Source organism: Macaca thibetana, chromosome 6 (genome assembly GCF_024542745.1).
Source record: "Macaca thibetana thibetana isolate TM-01 chromosome 6, ASM2454274v1, whole genome shotgun sequence".
In the NCBI taxonomy this organism is placed as follows: Eukaryota; Metazoa; Chordata; class Mammalia; order Primates; family Cercopithecidae; genus Macaca; species Macaca thibetana.
This window is the reverse complement of record NC_065583.1, coordinates 67,515,477-67,534,099: the sequence shown is the minus strand read 5'-3', so window position 1 is coordinate 67,534,099 and position 18,623 is coordinate 67,515,477. Positions and strand designations below refer to the sequence as shown.

Genomic DNA, 18,623 nt, shown 5'->3' with positions numbered 1-18,623 from the left:
GCGGGCGGGAGATTCCCGGCTCTCCCCTCCGCCGCGGCGGCGCGTTCTGCGCCGGGGGAAGCCGGCTGGCGGGCGCGCGGCCTTAACCCGTGCGACACCGGGCAGCTCCTGCGGCAGCCGGGTAGGGCGTGATGGAGACCACGTTGGAAATAGGAATCAAGGCACGTTTCTAACCTTGTACTGGAACAACACATAGTCTGCGATTTCTCTCCCTCCCTCTCTTTCCTCTGCAGCTCCCTCCGGTTAACACCTGAAATTCGGCCTTAGAACACACACACGATGGAATTTGTTCCATATCTTTTTTTTTTTAAACCTTCGAGAGGCATAAATCCAAACCTAAAATTAAAATCATCCCCAAATTTGGTTTTGGGAATCATGTTGGTTTTCACCCTTCAGCGGCGTTCCCTCCCAAGTGCTGCATGCTGCTTAAGGACTGTTACTTTCTTGGGGAGGGAAGTATCGAATGAAAACGGTGTGTGTGTGTGCGCGCGCGCGTTTATTTTTGGCGCATGCACACCCCTCGGTAGCCTCAAGGTCGGCGATACCCTGAGCATTCTGGCCCCCGCCTACAGGACTCGCTCCTGCCAGCCAAGGACTCGAGAAGGAGGGAGTCCCCAGTCCCGGCGGGGCGCCTGGGATTAGGTTCAGTATTTAGCACAGTCAGTACCGAAGCAGGGGCAGCCAGGTGGGAGCTGAGCGCCCCAGAGGTGGACCCCAATCAGCAGCGAGTGGGCAGCTGGGGCCCGGCTCGCCGGCGCCCGCGCCCCGGAGCTCTCCGGCAGTCTCTCTGCGCCCCGAAGCTGGGGAGCCGGGGGCGCTCTCCCGGGCCGCAAGCAGGCACAGAATTTGACGCCTGGAGAGGCAGCTGGTCCTGGCTAGGACTCCTGATTCTTCTCAGATGGAAACAATTTCTCCCGGTGAACCTGCCGGAATTCCCAGTGGACTCGCACTTCAGCTTTGCCCACTGGCGCATTTAACCAAGGCCGCATTTACCGCTTTGAGGCAAATCTGAGTTTCAAATGGAGCGGGACTTCTGGTTGCAGAATGAGGTAAGGTCGCGACTAAGGTGACATTGACTGGGGCCACAGATTTAATGGGGACCAGCTTCCCCCAGGCAAGATACTAAAGTGAAGTTCGCCTGGGCTTTCACTCCTCCCCTCCCTCCTGCTTACTTTTCTCCAGCACCCACTCACACCTTAAAAAGAAACATTCTCCTGGATGGGGGACTCTCTTAGGCTATACTCAGCATTTTAGCGTTCTGCACTAGAGGCCATGCCACAGCGCGACCTGAAGTTCCCTATCCTCCCTTCCATCGTCCATCCTTCCCCTCTTGTCATCTTTCTCGGCTCTCCTCTTTCCTTATCCAATCTTTTATTTATTTTGCCATCCCGCTTTCTAGCTTCTCTTTCCTTTCTATGAAAATATGAACCAAATGAAGGGAGAGAGGGCAGACGGTTGTGATTTTTCTGTGTAATGTAATGCTGAGGTTATAGGGTATATGGATTGGTGGTTTATGATTTATTGATTAGGTTTTCTTAAGCACCTACTCTGTGCTGCTGTTCAACTTCTTCAAGTTGGGGGTGACCAGACTGTTTTCTAGAAAATAAATTGCCCCAAGAACGTTGTCCTACCTCCTCTACTTCTTTCTCTAGGGTGTGGGAATGGGCATCTGCAAGACCAGCGGATGCAGAGCTTGTGGGAAGGAGGAAACTTACTGAGTTCAGGCTGGTTTGGTGCCATTATGCCCTCAAGCCATGGATAGTAATAACAAAAATCACACATTAATAATAATAACAACACATTTATTGAACACCTGCAGTGTTTGTGGTATTGTTCTAAGAATTTTACAAATGTTAACTCATTTAAACATCATAACTACCTCATGGAGTAAGGACTACTATTATGTCTTTTTTACAGATGGGGTAATTCAGAAACAGATGATTAAGTAATTCATTCATAATCATACAGTTAGTAAGTTGGGAAGCCGAGATTGAAGCTCAGCCTCTGAGTCTAGAACAGAGCTCTTCATACATTGCATATCTCTGTCACTCACATATTCATCCATCCCCTCTGTGCCAGGTTCTGTGCTAGGAGGTGCAACAGTGGACAAGGCAACCAAGATCCTTGGAGCTTGTATTTCAGTTGAGGGGGACAGACTATGTATCAATAAACAAACTAGATGATTTCAGGTAGTGGTAGATACCATGAAGAAAAGAGAACAGAGTAATGTGCTAGATTGGCTACCTTCACATGTTGAGTGGACAGAGAAGTTCTCTTGGTGGTAGTGATATTCAGGCTGAGACCCTGAAGAACTGAGAAGAAAGACAAATAGCCAATGAACGTATGAAGTGATGGTTGTTACTTAAGTAATCATGGAAATGCAAATTAAGTTCACATTGAGATATTCTTTTATATGCATTCGGTTGGCCCCAGATTAAAAAGTTTGGCAATATCAAGTGGTTGAAGAAGATATGGGTCCAAAGGATGTTCAAACATTGCTGGTGGGAGTATGAATTGGTACGATGACTTTGGAAAACAGTTTGATATTATATCCTAATTTGAACATTCGAACATGTGTGAACCAACAGTTCAACTTGCTTTTAGCTTTATACCTGTGAGAAACTTTTTACATGTTCAACAGAAGGCATGCAGGTGAATATGCTTAACACCCTGGTTTCCAATAATGAAAACCTGGAGGGACCATCAAGGCCTAGCACCTTGAGCTAGTGATGAATACTAGTGATGAATAGTATTGTTACACAAAGGGATATTATACAGCAAAGATGAATAAACAAAATGACATAACAATATGATTGGCTTTTAGCAATATAATATTAAGTGAAAATTAAGTCTAAAATATTACATGTAGCATAATATTAAAAACTACTAAAATAAAAACCCAACTAGGTGGGGTGTGTGTGTGTGTGTGTGCGCGCGCAATAACGTTATATAAATGGGAAAGCAAGAGAATGATGAACATAAAATTTGTGATTTTGTGATCATGGTTACCTCAGATGGAGGAGAAACAGGGGCACCATATGGTTAGTTAGAGGCAAGTCAGTGACTGTGTTTTGGCAGGTCACAATTGAGTTTTGGCTGGTAGGGCCAGGTATGCTTGTTGCGTTATTAAAAATAACTAGTAAATAACAAAGTATGACAGGGCTAATGATGAGAGTATATGGTGGACCAGGTGTTAAGATGAACTCAGTTCTATGTACTGTGGTCCTAAGTGGAAACAGGAAAGAAAGGAAGGTAGACATTTTTGTCAGGGGGAGGGCTCTACTAGGAGAAAGAAGTTTGATGTTTTTAAGGAAGAGAAAAGCAGCCTAGAGTGACACAGTGGGTCAGCAGATGAGAGAGGTGGACTGGGACCAGATCCTGCAGGGCTTCGTAGGTCAAGGTAAAGAGTGGAAAAATTTTAAGCAGTGAAGAGACGTGATTGGGTTTAAGATTTTAAAAGACCGTTGTGGAGCTGCGTGGAGACTGGACCGTCGGAGGGGCATTTGGGAGGCTCCTGCAATGGTAGAGGAGAGAGGCTGATGGCAGGACTGCGGCTGTGTTTCTGCAGGTTACTTACCGCGCAGGAGACCAGCTCCGGGGGTCAAGTCGCTGAAATTCAGCCCCTGTTCCTGTTGCCAGGAAATGTCCCGTTGCCAGGCTGTGAAGGCCTGGAGGAAGGGCATATTTTTCAAATTGCGCAGAGAGCTCTGTAGGTCAGCAATAGCCTGTTGGTGGATCTGGGTGTTGTGCATAGACTTAAGGAGAAGTGGATAGATTCAGGGCACAATTGAGGGCAGAATGGACAAGGTTTGCTGATGGATTAGATATAAGGGTTATTAAAGGAAAGAGTAAAGAAAAGGAACTCCTGGATTTTTATTTAACTGCAAGGATAGTGGTGCTGTGTACAAAGAACAGAAAGAGCAGGGAAGATTCACATTCAAAGAAGTCATATTTTGGACATATCATATTATTTTTAAAATGCTCTCAGCCAAGTACAAATATCAGATAGTGAGTTAGACATGAGTGTGAAGCTTGAGGGAAGTTTCAGGCCAAGAGTCATGAATGTGGGAAGTGTAAGTATATAGATGGTATAGCTCAAGTTCTCTACTTAGTGGTCATTGTCAGATTGTGAATTCCTTTGGGGCAGAGAAATTATGTCTTTTTTCCCCTAGCAAAGTATAAGGAATAATAGGTTATCAGTAAATATTTGTTGAACAGATGACAGAAGGATGCATAAACAAGGGGAAGGGGAGGAACTAGCCCAGGTTTCTGATGCTGCTGGTGTCTGAAGGCTGTGACTGTGTTGTTTTCAATCCCTCTTTGGGCTGAGGCAAGTCTAATGGTAGTGCCAGCCCTTTAGGAGACCCCAGAGCTACTCGGAGCAGCCAGAAATGACAGAAACTAGAGAGTGAAGATGCAGGATGGCCAGGAGAGCTCCTGAAGGTCAAACAAGGAAGAGGAAAGAGTGTTGAGCCAGAAACAGGGTCACAACTAAGAATATGGCCGACCTCATGGGTGATGAGAGACAGTGAAATCATCGAGAGAAGATAGGACTGAAGTGGGTGAATGAAAGGATCAAGGCAGTTGATACAAGTGGAGCCATGAGGTTTGGTTTAAAGGCCAGTGTATTGCAGACATTTTTGATAGTCACCGGGTAGCTAGCTTGGCACTGGCCGAAACACTCCCTACCAGCCCTAGCCCCACAGTACCTCAGGCTGTGTGTTGTCCCTTGTGAAATCTCATTTAGAAAATGGTTGCTAAGGCATTCGCATGCCAGATATCACATCCCATCACACCGCTGTGAGTATGCAGCACTTAGCCTGCATGTGGGTTTCTAATACCTTCGCACTGGGATTGGGCAGCTGGCCCTGCCCTGCTGCATTTGGGCTTGGCATGGTTCTCCCATGCCACCACATCCCATTCCCTTGGGGACATTTATTTTGTCAGCCTCCACCCTCTCATTGCAGTTCACATCTCTTATCTGTGTTCTTTCCTCAAATGGATCCCTTTTGTCCCTTATTTACTGGTGTACCTTAGTGCCTGGCATGGTGCCTGACATACGGTGTGTGAGCAGCAATTGTGAAAGGGTGGAAGGAAGGAAGGAAGGGAGTGAGGGAAAATGAAGAATTTTTTTTTTTTTTTTTGCTTGACTTTGAGGTGATCCAGAAGAGACCATCCCATTCTAATGATAAAGTCACAAGGACCTCCCTTTCCTCAGACATTGCTGAGTATGGGATTGCTTAATAATGTAGACTTTAGCATATACTAGACCTGCAGTTCCGTTCTGGCTCTACCATATGTGACTTGGTTAGGTCACAATCTCTTAGAAACTATTAATCTGTAAAATATGGGTAATAACAAAACCTGCTGTATAGTATAGTTGTGAGTTTTAAATAAGATAAGGATGTGAAGTTTCTAGTGTAGTACCAGGCATGTAAGAAGGGCAGAGTAGAAATTTGGCTATTATTATTTTCCAAGCCATTTAATTGTCAATGCTGTCTTTGTTGACCAACTTCAAGTAATGCTTCTAATTCTTAGAATTCAGCCTCCTTACCCAGTGGGGCCAGTGCTCTGGCAGTGGAGTAGTAGCCATTTTAGGCAGATGGGGAACTATTCCTGGGCACATGGGCATTTGCTGTTCCATTTCTCACATTATGCTACATAGTATTCCATTGCGCATAATTCATGGGCAGCTGGGAGTCTGAATAATAGTGAGGATTCAGAATTTATTCATTCAACATTCCATAAACAGTGATTGAATGTCTTACTATGCAAATGGAGACGCAATGATGACTAAGACACAGTCTCTGCTTTCAAGGAAATCACAGTCTAGTTATTGGCCGGGGGGACAGACAAATAAACAGACAATTGCAATATACACATTCATGGGATCACTCCCAGTACCCTCACTCCAAGACGCTACCCCCCACCCCCACTACTGCTGAGAAGAATGGTGTGAACATAGTAATAGTGATGGTCCCTTGTATTTGTACATATACTTACAGTTTACAACTGTTACTTTCAATTATTTCATTTGATTTTCACAACTTTATGAGATAGGTAGAGATATTACACCCATTTTATAAATGAAATCTAAGACTCCATTGAGCAGATGCCTTTATAACTAAGGCAAAAGTGTGTCATGCAGGACACTGCGATGATTTGTCCTTCCAGCCCTTTTGTACACTGTTCCCACTCAGGGATCTAGTTTGCCACCTTTGTGGGCATGGAGTTTGATTCTGATTGTGAGTTCACTGCTTGGATTTGATGGCTAAGTTTAACTTCCCTGTTGGGACCTTTGTTCTCTGTAGACTTAGACAGACAACTCATCCCATTCATGTGGGTTTGTGCAACCTTTCTGATCTCTGGGACTCAATTTCAGCATTGGCTGAGAGGCAAAGCCCAGGTGAGGATCACAACGGTTTCCCTGGGAGGAGGGATTGGTGATAGACATTAGGTTGATTGTCTATGCTCATGCAACTGGGAATTGGAGGATCTGGTAGGAGAAGCTTCAGATAGCACAGTTTTACGAAGCTTGTCCAATCAAGTGGATGTTTTTCTTGACTAGAGAAAAAACATAGGAATCACTTTATCCTCCTTAAAAATTGAATGACTTATTTACATTTCCCCAAAGATGACCAACTGTAGTTGGTCATTTATGAAATAGTTAGACATCTTCTCATACAGAATACATCATTGATTAACATTTGCTTATGATTATTTAAGAAATATGGGTTCTTTTGTTTTTGTAAAATTAAGGAAAGTAAACTTCACAGACTTATTTGTCATGTAATTATAATGTGGGAAAATGAGTTTGTTGCCCAAAATAACATGTGTTTACCTAATCTACTTCTGTGTTTTTATCTTTGTGTAAGATGTTATTACAGTAAGTATTTCTGCTGCCCACAGAATATCTGGGCAGGGCAGCGCAAAGACCTCCTGCCAGGCCTGCAGTGCAGCAAGAGGATGATTTTGGCTGTAGTGGTTCAGAAGTACTGAAAGAGCACCCTACCTCCACAGATCTGTTACCACAATAACTTTGATTATATTGTCTTATGTAGGAGAAAAATAGGTTTACTGATCATTTTCTTCAACTTTAAATATGAGGTTTGTGAAACACATGAGAAATAATTTGTCAAAAGTGAGTTTTGAAGAGGGCCTTTTAATTTTCATTTGCTTCAGTGTACTAGGGATCGAGTTACATGTTAATTGACTGGTGAAGAAATCCTAGTAAGAAATTTGTCCTACATGCAGGGAGAACAGTCTGAATTAGCAAAAAGTCTCACTTACAGTGTGTGTTTGTGTTTTAAGAAATACCTTTGTTTTACTTCCAATTTATGTGTTATTATACTTAAAAAGTGTTTTGCATTAGTCTCTTCTATCATGTATAAGACCTCACATGTAGTTATTAACATCCATTGAATATAAACAGATAGGTCCTTAAAAATAACCCTGTTTTTCTTTTAAGGCAGTTAAAATTTTAGGATACTAATTTGCTAGGCAGAACTCTTCATTGCACTTAGGTAAACTTCATTCCAAGCTAATTCAAAAGAGCATAATTTCCAAATTACCAAAACCTGAATGATTTTTGCTGTAAATTCCCATTAAAAATCAAGCATCCAGTCAAAGATAATGATTTTCTGCTTAACTTTAAGAAAGAGTTTTTTCTTTCCAGGTCAGAGGAAAATTTGCTCACTTGTATTGACAGTTTTAGTGTGTCCTGAAAGAGACAGCCTTAGCAACTGCAGGCAGCTGTGCTCAGCTCCTCCCTCATTCCACTATCTAGCCCCTACTGTGGATGTAAAAAGTTTCATGCAGCCCCTCAGACAAATGACTGACAAAAACTAAGCCCCAGATGATGATTATCACGTATGTGTCTGCAACTGAGGCTGCTCTTTGTCAGGGCATCTCTGGCCAGTCAACATTGATTGACTCGTCCTGCTGTGCTTTTTATACGCCTGGTGCAATACAGAAATATGATTTTGCCATATGTAGGATAGTAGAGATAGAGGAAGATGAAAGCATGGCAGCCCTGATGAGTGCTTCTTAAATTCATGGTTTTCAAAAGAGATTTCTGTGTCCCACTCCCAGAAATTCTGACTCAGTGTCTAGAGAACTGCCCCCAACCTCCAAATTTCCATTTCTAACAAAGGCTCCCAGGTGATGCTGATGCTGCAAGTCTGTCGAGCATAATTCAAGCAGCACTGGCCCAAATGCTAATTTTGAGAAGACTCAGGTGAGGATAATGGAACTGCATTTCAGAAATAAAATTCATCAGAACATGACTACTCCACCAGAGGGAGATAAGGCAATGCTAGGCTGACCAGCTGCACCAGTTTGACCCAGACCGTCCTGATTTTAGCACTGGAAGTCTTGTGTCCTAGGAAACCACTGAGTCCCAGACAAACCGGAAAGTTAGTCACCCTACAAGGCGTACTAAGCTAGTTTATTATGGCAGCTTTAATGTACTTTAAAGTGATTGGTGTATAGCCTAACGTTTAAACTTCTGGTGTGTTTTAAGACAAGCCATTGAGCATACTGTGAAATGACAGGTAACCACATGTGACAGAGGCAATGCCAGCTAGAGCCTTCAGCTTTTCTACATCTCTTTTCTTACAAGTTATGGTAGATCAGGGGTTCCCAGACCTGTCTTCAGATTGGAATCACCTGGAGAGCTTAACAAAATGCTTGCGTTCTATTCCCAGAGATTGTAAATTAATTGGTTTGGGGAGTGGCCTGGATGATTGTAGTTTTAAAAAGATCCCCGGCTGATTCTAACATGTAGACACATTTAGGAACCCCCATGGCAGATAGTCTCCAAAGATGGCAGCTACTAATGCCTCTCACTTTGTGCAGACACACCGTTCATCTCATCAAGAGGTAGGGTTTATTTCCCGTCCCTTTGGATCCTGCTGCTTTTGTGACTTGCTTTGAACAATAAAACTCAGTGGAAGTGGCATTCTGGCCCTTCTGAGCCCAGGCCTTAAGAGGATGGTGGTTTTTGTGTCCTCCTGGGAAGCCAGTCTCCATGCTAGAGGGAGAACCATTCAAAGTCCACAGTACTGTGAGGAGGCTCCAGCTAGCTTGTGGGCAGAGCCATCATGTGAGAGAGCATTGAGACATCAGATGTGTGAGGGAAGCTCTCTTAGACCTTCTGTCCCAGCCCAGTCAATAGCTAAATTTGACCCAGTGAGTGACCCCAGCTAGTGCTACCAAGAGCAGAAGTATTCAGGAAAGGTCTCCTTTCTCCATTATTGCCTTAGGTCATTTAGCTTTGGGTGGCATGTTATGGAACACTATATCGCTGAAACACAAGTGGATTCCTTGCACTTCCTGGTAGTGATATAAAGGGGGCATTTTGAAAGGTCCTGTATAAACAAGGAATGTTTTGTCATCTTCAGCTCAAAGTGGAAAGCCAAGTTAACCCTGTGTTACTGTATATTAGAAGGGAAACATTATTAATTTCATTAATAAAATTATTAGTGATAGTGAACAAAGATATAGTAGCTTCAACAGTCTTTCCCTTGTATCATCCAGAGATCGGAGCCCAAAGCACAATGCTTAGAGTGCTATTAGTTTTTGTGGGGCTGTTCAAACCCAGAGCATCAGGATGAACAAGACAAGAGAAAATGTGATGTGATGTGATGCCATGTATTCCCGCACTGGCTACTGTTAAATAACAAGCTGGGATGGATACGCTACCAGTGTCACTTATAGAGTGACATAGTGTATGCACTTGATATTTGGATTGTGAAGAGGAACTGTCCCTTGGAGTAGTTCATTGGAGAGAAGACAAAAGAAGAACTTAGCTTTCTAGTGCTCTCCTGTTTCATCTCCTATTGATGAAGTTTTACCCCATGGGAAGCTAATGCCACATCTGGCTTCTCAGTGGCTACTTGGAAATCCAGACACCATGCCACACAATATGTTGTTTCACCCAAGTCCAAAAGTGGAAGGACACCTATGTGTACATGAAGTGCTTACCAAGAGACACAGAAAAGAAGTTGAGGAAATCTAAGGTGAATGACCTTTTTGTGTACTTTACATTTATTTATTGTTTTTTGCTGAAACACTGTAGGTGTGCCTTATTTTGATAATGCTTTTGTAGACTACATTCTAAGACTGAGAGAATCTCTTAGCCATATGCTTAGTATCAACATAAATGCAATATTAGTCTTGACTGGTCTTTTCCCTTCTAATAATCACGCCAAACTAAACACTTTCCATGGACAGTTGCAAAAGTGGTAAGTAGTAGCAGCTCTGCTTTCATCTGCAGCTTCAAGGATTTGGTTCTTATTTCACTATTTTACAGAGCCAAGTCTTTCCTGGTATAGAGGGGAGTGTGCATGCTTTATATCTTCCAGAAGGAAGCAAGACACCAGTGAGTTGTTGCTAAGAGCTTTTAACTATTCTCCTATACAGGTCTTTTTATTTTATTTTATTATTATTATTATTTTATTTTTGCAATGAGGAAAACAATTTTGGTTGTATAAACATTATGCCATGTTTAGTTATTTCGTGAGACTGGGTGGTTCTTAAATGTCGGTGGCTTTATATGACTATTATTACATTTTGCAATCCAGTCTGAGCCTGACTGTAGGAGTCATAATATAAGAGAATCAAAAGTCTATTTAACATATTGGAAGGTTTCTTGTTCAGAGCTTAATCTTTCTGGAAAAAAGGTTGTTTGCATTGGTTTCTCAGCAATCAACTTGGGTTAGCTTAAGTAGCATAAAGGACCAGATGTATTGAGGATTCAAGCAATGGTGTCATAAAGAACTTTCTTTCTCTGTCTCTAATTTTATCCCCATCTCTTGGTCCTTCTTTTGTTTATGATGGCTTTGTTCTTAGGCACATTTTTCTCTTGTGGCTCCATGATACAAACCAACAGATACAAGCTTTACCTCTTGGCATAATTTTACTTTAGGCGAAACCCTAGGGTTGAGTTTAAATGGACACGTCTAGAGTAAGTTGTCATTTTCAGATTTGGGAGGAATCTGAGAGCAATTCCCCTGGGAAAATTAAAAATGCTGTATCAGAAAAACGTGAAAGAATGCCAGGATGGCAATAACAACGGATACACAGTACTGTGAAAAAGGGGCTCACAGGCTTCCAGCTGAACGATTGAAGTGTTTTTTGTTTGTTTGTTTTTGTTGTTGTTTTTTTTTTTGGGTTTTTTTTTTTTTTTAGATGGAGTCTTGCTCTGTCACCAGGCTGGAGTGCAGTGGCACAATCTTGGCTCACTGCAACCTCTGCCTCCTGAGTTTAAGTGAGTCTCCTGCCTCAGCCTCCCAAGTAGCTGGGACTACAGGCGCGTGCCACCATGCCCAGCTAACTTTTGTGTGTTTTAGTAGAGATGGGGTTTCATCATGTTGACCAGGATGGTCTCGATCTCTTGACCTCATGATCTGCCCGCTTTGGCCTCCCTAAGTTCTGGGATTACAGGTGTGAGCCACTGCACCTGACCACGATTCAAGTTTTGAGAACTCACATGACTATCTGTAAATGGACACAAGTTTCAGGGAGTAGACTCACATAACTGAGATCAGGGAGACTGATATATAAACTGAATATCAATTTACTATTTCATAGTAAGGACATTCAAACCACCTCAGCTGCCAATGTTGACAGAACAATTCATTTTCCCCACTTAGGTAAACCACAAGGAAAACCAATCATAAGAAATGTGCTCAATGAATATGAATCAGAAAAAAGAGGAGACAGTGTCAGGGTCCACAGTAGGATCTGCCACAGGGACCAGATAATTGGGAAGTTTTGAGCCAGAGCAATATTGTTCCTAGATGGCATATAGAAAGTCTCTGAAATGTTAATGCTTTGGGCTTCCTTTTTGACCAGAATTTATCTAAGTGTGGCTCCAACCAGCTGCATTGAAATCACCTGGCAACCTGATAAAATGCAGATTTCTGGTCTCACCCCAGACTTGCTAAGTTGAAATTGATGAAATGAAGCTACATTTTCAACAAGCTCTCCTGGTTTTGTCTCTGTAGTATGAGATAATTCCTCTAAGCAAATCAAATCCCTTTGTCCATGCATCTTTAATCTAATGGGATATAAGTGATTCAATTTCTGTTTAAATTTTTAAATATTTTGTTTTGTACCTATCATAGCTAAATTGGGTATTTTATTCATTTTAAGATTCTAGTCAGAATTATAAAATAACAATTTTCTGATTAGAAATTAATATAAATATAGAAAATTTGGAAAGAATGGAAATATGTGAAGGATTAGGCAAAAGCATTCATAAATTTGTGATGATTTGTTTTATCTTTTGTATGTATGTATTCATACCCCACTCCTCCCACAGGGGTCTGTGTATACTGTCAATAGAATTTGATTTTTGTTTTATTTGCTCCAATTTAATTTGAGAACAACACTCTATATTGTTAGTCTTCACTTGCATAATATTAATGGCTATTCTAAAATTTGCCATTCAAAACATATATAGAGTTTTATCCCCTCAGATCATTAATCAGATATATTATATGAAGTTTTTTTTACAAGTATGGAATAATGAGATGTTTACTTTAGAATAGAAGGAATCACATATTTATTTTACCAACAAAAACTAGTTTTTCCAGGAGGGAGGCTTTTAGATATGTTCCCAATAAGGGACTATTATAACAAAGTCACAGAAGTCATGGTTGATGATTAATTACCATAGGACTGGTAAGTGCATTTAACCTCCTATTACTAGAGTAGTTTACAAGTTTAAGTGAAAAAATTAATTTCTACACCAAATATTCTAACAAATACTTTTCTATAACAGATAATTCTTAGCCTCAAGGTTAGAGTTCAATAGTCCTTGAAACATAATTATTAAATAAATTTCTGAATATTACATAAACTCATTTGCCGTTTTGAGAAAACAGACTTGGGCAGAAATTCAACTTTGAGCTTCTAAGGTATAGAAGAAATTTGGAGTTAATTGAACATTTATGACCACATTCAAATTTTATGTCCACACATGGTCTGCAGTTGTACCAGCCCCTGTTTATTCACTATTTCAGATCAGCTTAGCCCTGTCTACACCTTGGCCTCACATTCACAGCCAGAGTTGCCCAAGTGACAGTTTACACTGTTTCCAGGGGTAAAAAGCTCAGGCTGCTCTCATGTTCCGGGGCATACATTTCAGGGTCCTCACACATAGCACTCACTGATAAGGAGACTTCTGCACTTGCTCCTGTCTCTGCTGCAGAAGCTCTGCCTCTCCCAGTGCTGCCCAGAGGGTCCGGGGAACATAATTCACAGTGTAGGGAACTTAATGCATCATGGAGTAGACATTGACCAAGGCAAGATAGGAGAGGAAGAGACAGTGGTCAAATTACTTGCTTTTCTTTGCTTTTACTTTTCCCTTTTCTCTCCTTTCCTTTCCTTTCCTTTTTGTTTCCTTTTTCTTTTCTTTTGATGGAGTCTCTTTCTGTTGCCCAGGCTGGTGTGCAGTGGTGGGATCTCAGCTCACTGCAAGCTCCGCCATCCAGGTTCAAGCGATTCTCCTGCCTCAGCCTCTTGAGTAGCTGCGATTACAAGTGCCTGCCACCATGCCTGACTAATTTTTGTATTTTTAGTAGAGACGGGGTTTCACCATGGTGTGCAGGCTGGCCTCGAACTCCTGACCCCAAGTGATCTGCCAGCCTCGGCCTCCCAATGTGCTGGAATTACAGGCGTGAGCCAGCGTGCCCTACCAATTGCTTGCTTTTCTTCTTTCAACTGTAGATGATGCCAAGATGTAGGAGTTTGTACAGCCTATCTGGTGATGGCCTAGGAAGACTGAGCAGCCAGCCCTGGCTTTGGGGAAGTGATTGCCGGCTCAGTTACTTACTCCTTATGTTTACTCTCCTTCCCTACCTGACTTAGTCTTGCTTTTCTGGGATTACATTCACTACCACCCTCCATCAGAAGAAAAAAAAAAAAAAATAGCATGCATCCTTTTGCCTCTCATCTTTTTATGGTAATGGAGAACTAATGATTTTTCCCTCTCAAAGGCACTTGTGCCAGCAACATCTCTAGTATTTTTGGTTAAATACTGTTGAAGCCTTTAAGCCTTCAACTATAGATTTCTAAGCCTTTTAAACCATTTGGGGCTCAGGATATTTTTTTTCTTGCTAATAAGATTATAAGGTAACCTTATTTTCCTTTTCTCTAAATTATTGTGGGCTCCCAGACTGGCCACATCTATCACCAGTAATATCGTTTTCCAGGTATAGGATGAAAATCTCAAAGTTAATGAAGCTTGTTCTGAAAGGTCAGTTGACTACCTATGATTTTCCAGTTCTGCCTCTACAGGTCTTAAAATGCCTTTGGCTGTGGACTACTCTCAGCATCAGGCATGGCTACCTAATTCTCCTCTACCCACCACAATGATCCCAATCCCAACACAACTGTCATATCCTCCTTAGTTAATCTCAGCTAAAGGTCAGAGATGAAACAAAGGGAGTGCCGGTGATAATGCATGTCCCAGCTGTTTATGGGAATGCAAGAATACAGGTAAGAGGACATTTTATTACAACTGCACTGACTATCTGTAGAATTACTGAAGGTATAATATATGAATATATCTCACTTTTCTTATATGCATTCATTTCTGGGAAGACAGCTCAAACATTTTACATTGCATCCAGATATCTTTTATTTTCACTATGTTACCGCTGAAATGTGTGGAAAAACAATCTGATTAAATCTTTTACCTTAACAATGTGCACGACCATTCCTTTTTCCCTATCCTTGTCTTGCTGTGATAGTTGAGAGCAACTGCCTCAACTATCTCATCCCTGGACTAAAGTAATTGTCTCTTAACTGGTTTCTCTGCCAGTCCTGCCAGGTCCTCCTCTCTGGGGCAAATGTCCTGGCTTCAGTCCTAACTCCCCAGGAGGGGGCAGGACCCCTGCTGCTCCCCAGCATTCTTTCACTGCCCAACTAGCATGTTTTTGATGTTTCAGCTACACTTCATTACTTAATATTTTTCCAATGAGCCACGCCTTTACCCGAGCTATTCTTTATCTTTGTTTTCCTCCGTTCCATTAATGCCCATTATTCCTTCACATCTCCTCTGAGAAAGCTTCCCAGGCTGCCTCTTCCAGAGGCCAGTTAGCTGCCAGGCAAGGCCCCCACCAGTGAAGCTGGTGCACCCCTCACAGAGCAGGAGCTGGTTCTCGTTTTGCAGGTCCAGAAACATGTATTTTGCCAGTGCCCTCAGTGATTATCAGTATTCTCAGGACGGACATGAACAAATCAAACACGTGGAGACAAAGGTTTAAGCCCTAATGTTTTATCAATTTTATTTGTGAATTATGATTACAAGGGAGTGTGGTACTACACATATGTGACACTGACTGAGGCAGGTCTGAATGCTTCCTGGTGAGTGAAGGTGGGCAGATTACCAGACCTCTCTAAACTTCAGTGTATTTAGATGTAGAATTGTGGAAATTATACTTTTTTCTTACTGAGGAGTTTGAGGAATTAATGCCATTTTTAAGATTCCAGTCATTCACTTACTTCTTCACAGTTTTCAACATATTCATATATTACCTGAATAGTATTCTTTACTTTGACTACTTTTTAATATTAGCTCCATGCAAAGCATGATTTTTGTGAAATCATAGGGTTTCATATGGTAGCCACATACATATGTATACATGTGAAATATATATTATCTAAAGAAAGATAATTAATTGCCAACAGTAGAATCTACTCTGGCTAATTAAAAAAGGAAGAATTTTTATTAAAGGATGTTACATAATGGCTGTAATTTCTGAAAGGTCCAGAGAATCAGGCTTGGGTGCACTAATGCCGGAGCTGTGGCAGCTGAGAAGCACGCAGCCAACAAAATTCCCTAAACCAGAGAGCTTGAGTAGCAGCACCATGGTAGCCCCATCACAGCTGCCTCAGAAGGGCCCTCACCTCCCAAACTCCCACTCTTGGCTGTCAGATTACATTGTTCATTCTCAATTTGAAATTTTGTGAAGACATGCCTGTTTGAAAAAGCATAGGTCACATGCTTGTACAATAGATGCAGGAGATTGCAGGGAGTCTTATTTGTATTTCCAACCTCTATAGTAAAGGAAAGCAACTACAAGGGGACTGAAATAACAGTTGAGTTGATATACAATATAATCTGCCACATACATTAAAATCAAATAAAAGTTCATTGGTATATCACCTAAAATCTTCATATGTACAGAATATATGTATCACATTTTAGGAAAAAAGTGAATGAATGTATACATGGTATTGGATATGGAAAGCTCTCTCAATAGGGTGTGATATTTGCATTATTGCAATTCTCTTTTTTCATTACAGTATCTTTTATGGGCAGTACACAAAGGATACCACTAAGTTCTTATATTCACACTCATAAAGGACCATGTGCTATGGTTTGAATGTGTCCCCCAAAGTTCATGCATTGCAAACGTAATTGCCAATGCAACAGTGTTGGGAGGTGGGGCCTCATAAAAGATGATTAGGTCAGGTGGGTGCAGCCCTAATGCTTGGGCTAATGTTATTGTTGTGGGAGTGGATTAATTATTGTGAGCATGGGTTGGTTATAAAAGCGAGGTCAAGGCCTGGTACGGTGCCTCACGCCTGAAATCCCAGCATTTTGGGAGGCCGAGGTGGGTGGATCACGTGAGGTCGGGAGTTCAAGATCAGCCTGACCAACATGGAGAAACCCCATCTATACTAAAAGTATAAAATTAGCGGATATGGTGGCGCATGCCTGTAGTCCCAGCTACTTGGGAGGCTGAGGCAGGAGAATTGCTTGAACCCAGGAAGCGGAGGTTGCAGTGAGCTGAGATTGCACCATTGCACTCCAGCCTGGGCAACAAGAGTAAAACTCCGTCCCAAAAAAAAAAAAAAAAAAGTGACCTCGATCCCTTCTTGCTTGTTCACCCTCACCCTTTTTTGCCCTTCCACCTTGATGATACAGTGTGAAGGCCCTTGCCAGAGCCTGGGAAGTCCAAGAGCATAGTAATCCATACTCACTATGCATTAGCTATGCATAAAATGGCCGGTAAGAGATAAAAATAAATGTTATTAGCATATAATTAATTTAACATGTTTATAGTACTTTTAAGCAAAGTAAAAATATTACTTTTAATGCTCTTGGACTTCCCAGCTTCCAGAACTATAAGCCAAATAAATTTCTGTCCATTATAAATTACCTAGTCTGTAGTATTCTGTTATAGCAATACAGAACAGACTAAGACACCGCATGAGGTAGAATGGCATAGTGGTGAAGCACATGGACTTTGCAACTAAACTGCTTGGGTTCCAATCCTGGCTCTACCGCTAACTGGCCTTTTGGACTTGGAAATTTCTGTGGATTTCTCTCTGCCTCAGTTAATTCATCTGTAACATGGAGGTAACAGTATCTACTTTATAAGGTAGCTATGAATATTAACAAGTGAATATTTTAAAGTTTTTAAAAGTAATACTTTTCCTTTGCTTAAAAGTAAGTACTATAAACATGTTAAATTAATTGTATGCTAATAACATCTATTTTTATCTCCTATCTGCCATTTTATGCATAGGTAATGCATAGTGACTGTGGATTACTCTAAGTGATTTTTCTCTGGTCACTCATGAACAGGAGACAATTTTTGTTGTAGTTTATATGGATTGGCTCTGATATGTCATATTTGTTATGTGAAATCAAAGACGGTTGTAATAACTTCTCCTTTCCCTTAGTTAGTGTTATCATCTTTCTGTTCTTCTATTTTGTATCCTGAGTGACATTGGTCTCACTGGAATATCCCCATCAGTTGTGCCCTAGAGATGTAGACTGAGGAATATAGAATTCCCTCTGATGCAGACCCACAGATAAGCCTGTGGGATGTCTTTAAATAGCTTGATTGCATTGTCCATAATTCATTTTTAAAATTTCTTTACTTTTGAGTAACTTCTTACATGGCCGTCGTATTGATATATTCACTCTTTTCCGCTAAACCTGTATTCTAGACTTTATCCTGATGTTCAATTAGCATAGACTTTATTGGCTCCTTGTTCGTATTTTTGCTATTATAGCTTATTGTTGTAATAATCTTTTTAGAACCTGGTTCAATGTGAATTCAAAAGAGCCACATCATTTACGGTTCTTCAGGCCTGAATGATGCCCAAATCTAAAGTTTCTGTCTATGCTTACCTCCTCCTCTCCTCATCCCCACAGTCTCTTCTCTAGAAAATAAATACACATGTCAGCTTAACATCACATTTAAGACCATTCACTACTTACATTTGTCCTTGAGAGTTTGAGAGCTGGTCCTAAGCTCAGTTCATTGTTGTGTTCCCATTGTCTAGTACAGTGCCTGATCCTTAGCAGATGTTCAATAATTTTTGAAGTAAATTGAATACTACATACAAATAAAGCAATTTCAGGATAGGAGAAAACAATGTTGAGTATCTACCTCAAGTAATGGAGAATAAACTACACTTAAAACTTGCTTTAGTAGACAACTAAAAAATAGACAAAATATGGTTCCATCACTTTTGTGCACAGTGACATAGGGTTTCATTTAATATGTCTGGGTGCTAGGTATTGTTTTTCCCTTCAAGTTTCTCAGGATGGGACAACTCTAATATGTACAACTTTGAGATTTTTTCTTGGCATG

At 41.3% G+C, this 18,623-nt stretch overlaps 1 protein-coding gene across 1 annotated transcript in view; it reads left to right on the top strand.

Moving 5' to 3' along the window:
• The first annotated feature begins 554 nt into the window (after positions 1-554).
• The window catches only part of KCNN2 (potassium calcium-activated channel subfamily N member 2), a 427,681-nt gene continuing 409,612 nt past the window's right edge, over positions 555-18,623 (top strand). Inside the window, exon 1 of the mRNA XM_050793051.1 lies at positions 555-1,049. The gene's annotated coding sequence lies outside the window, so the exon portion shown is untranslated. The remainder of the gene's footprint in view (positions 1,050-18,623) is intronic.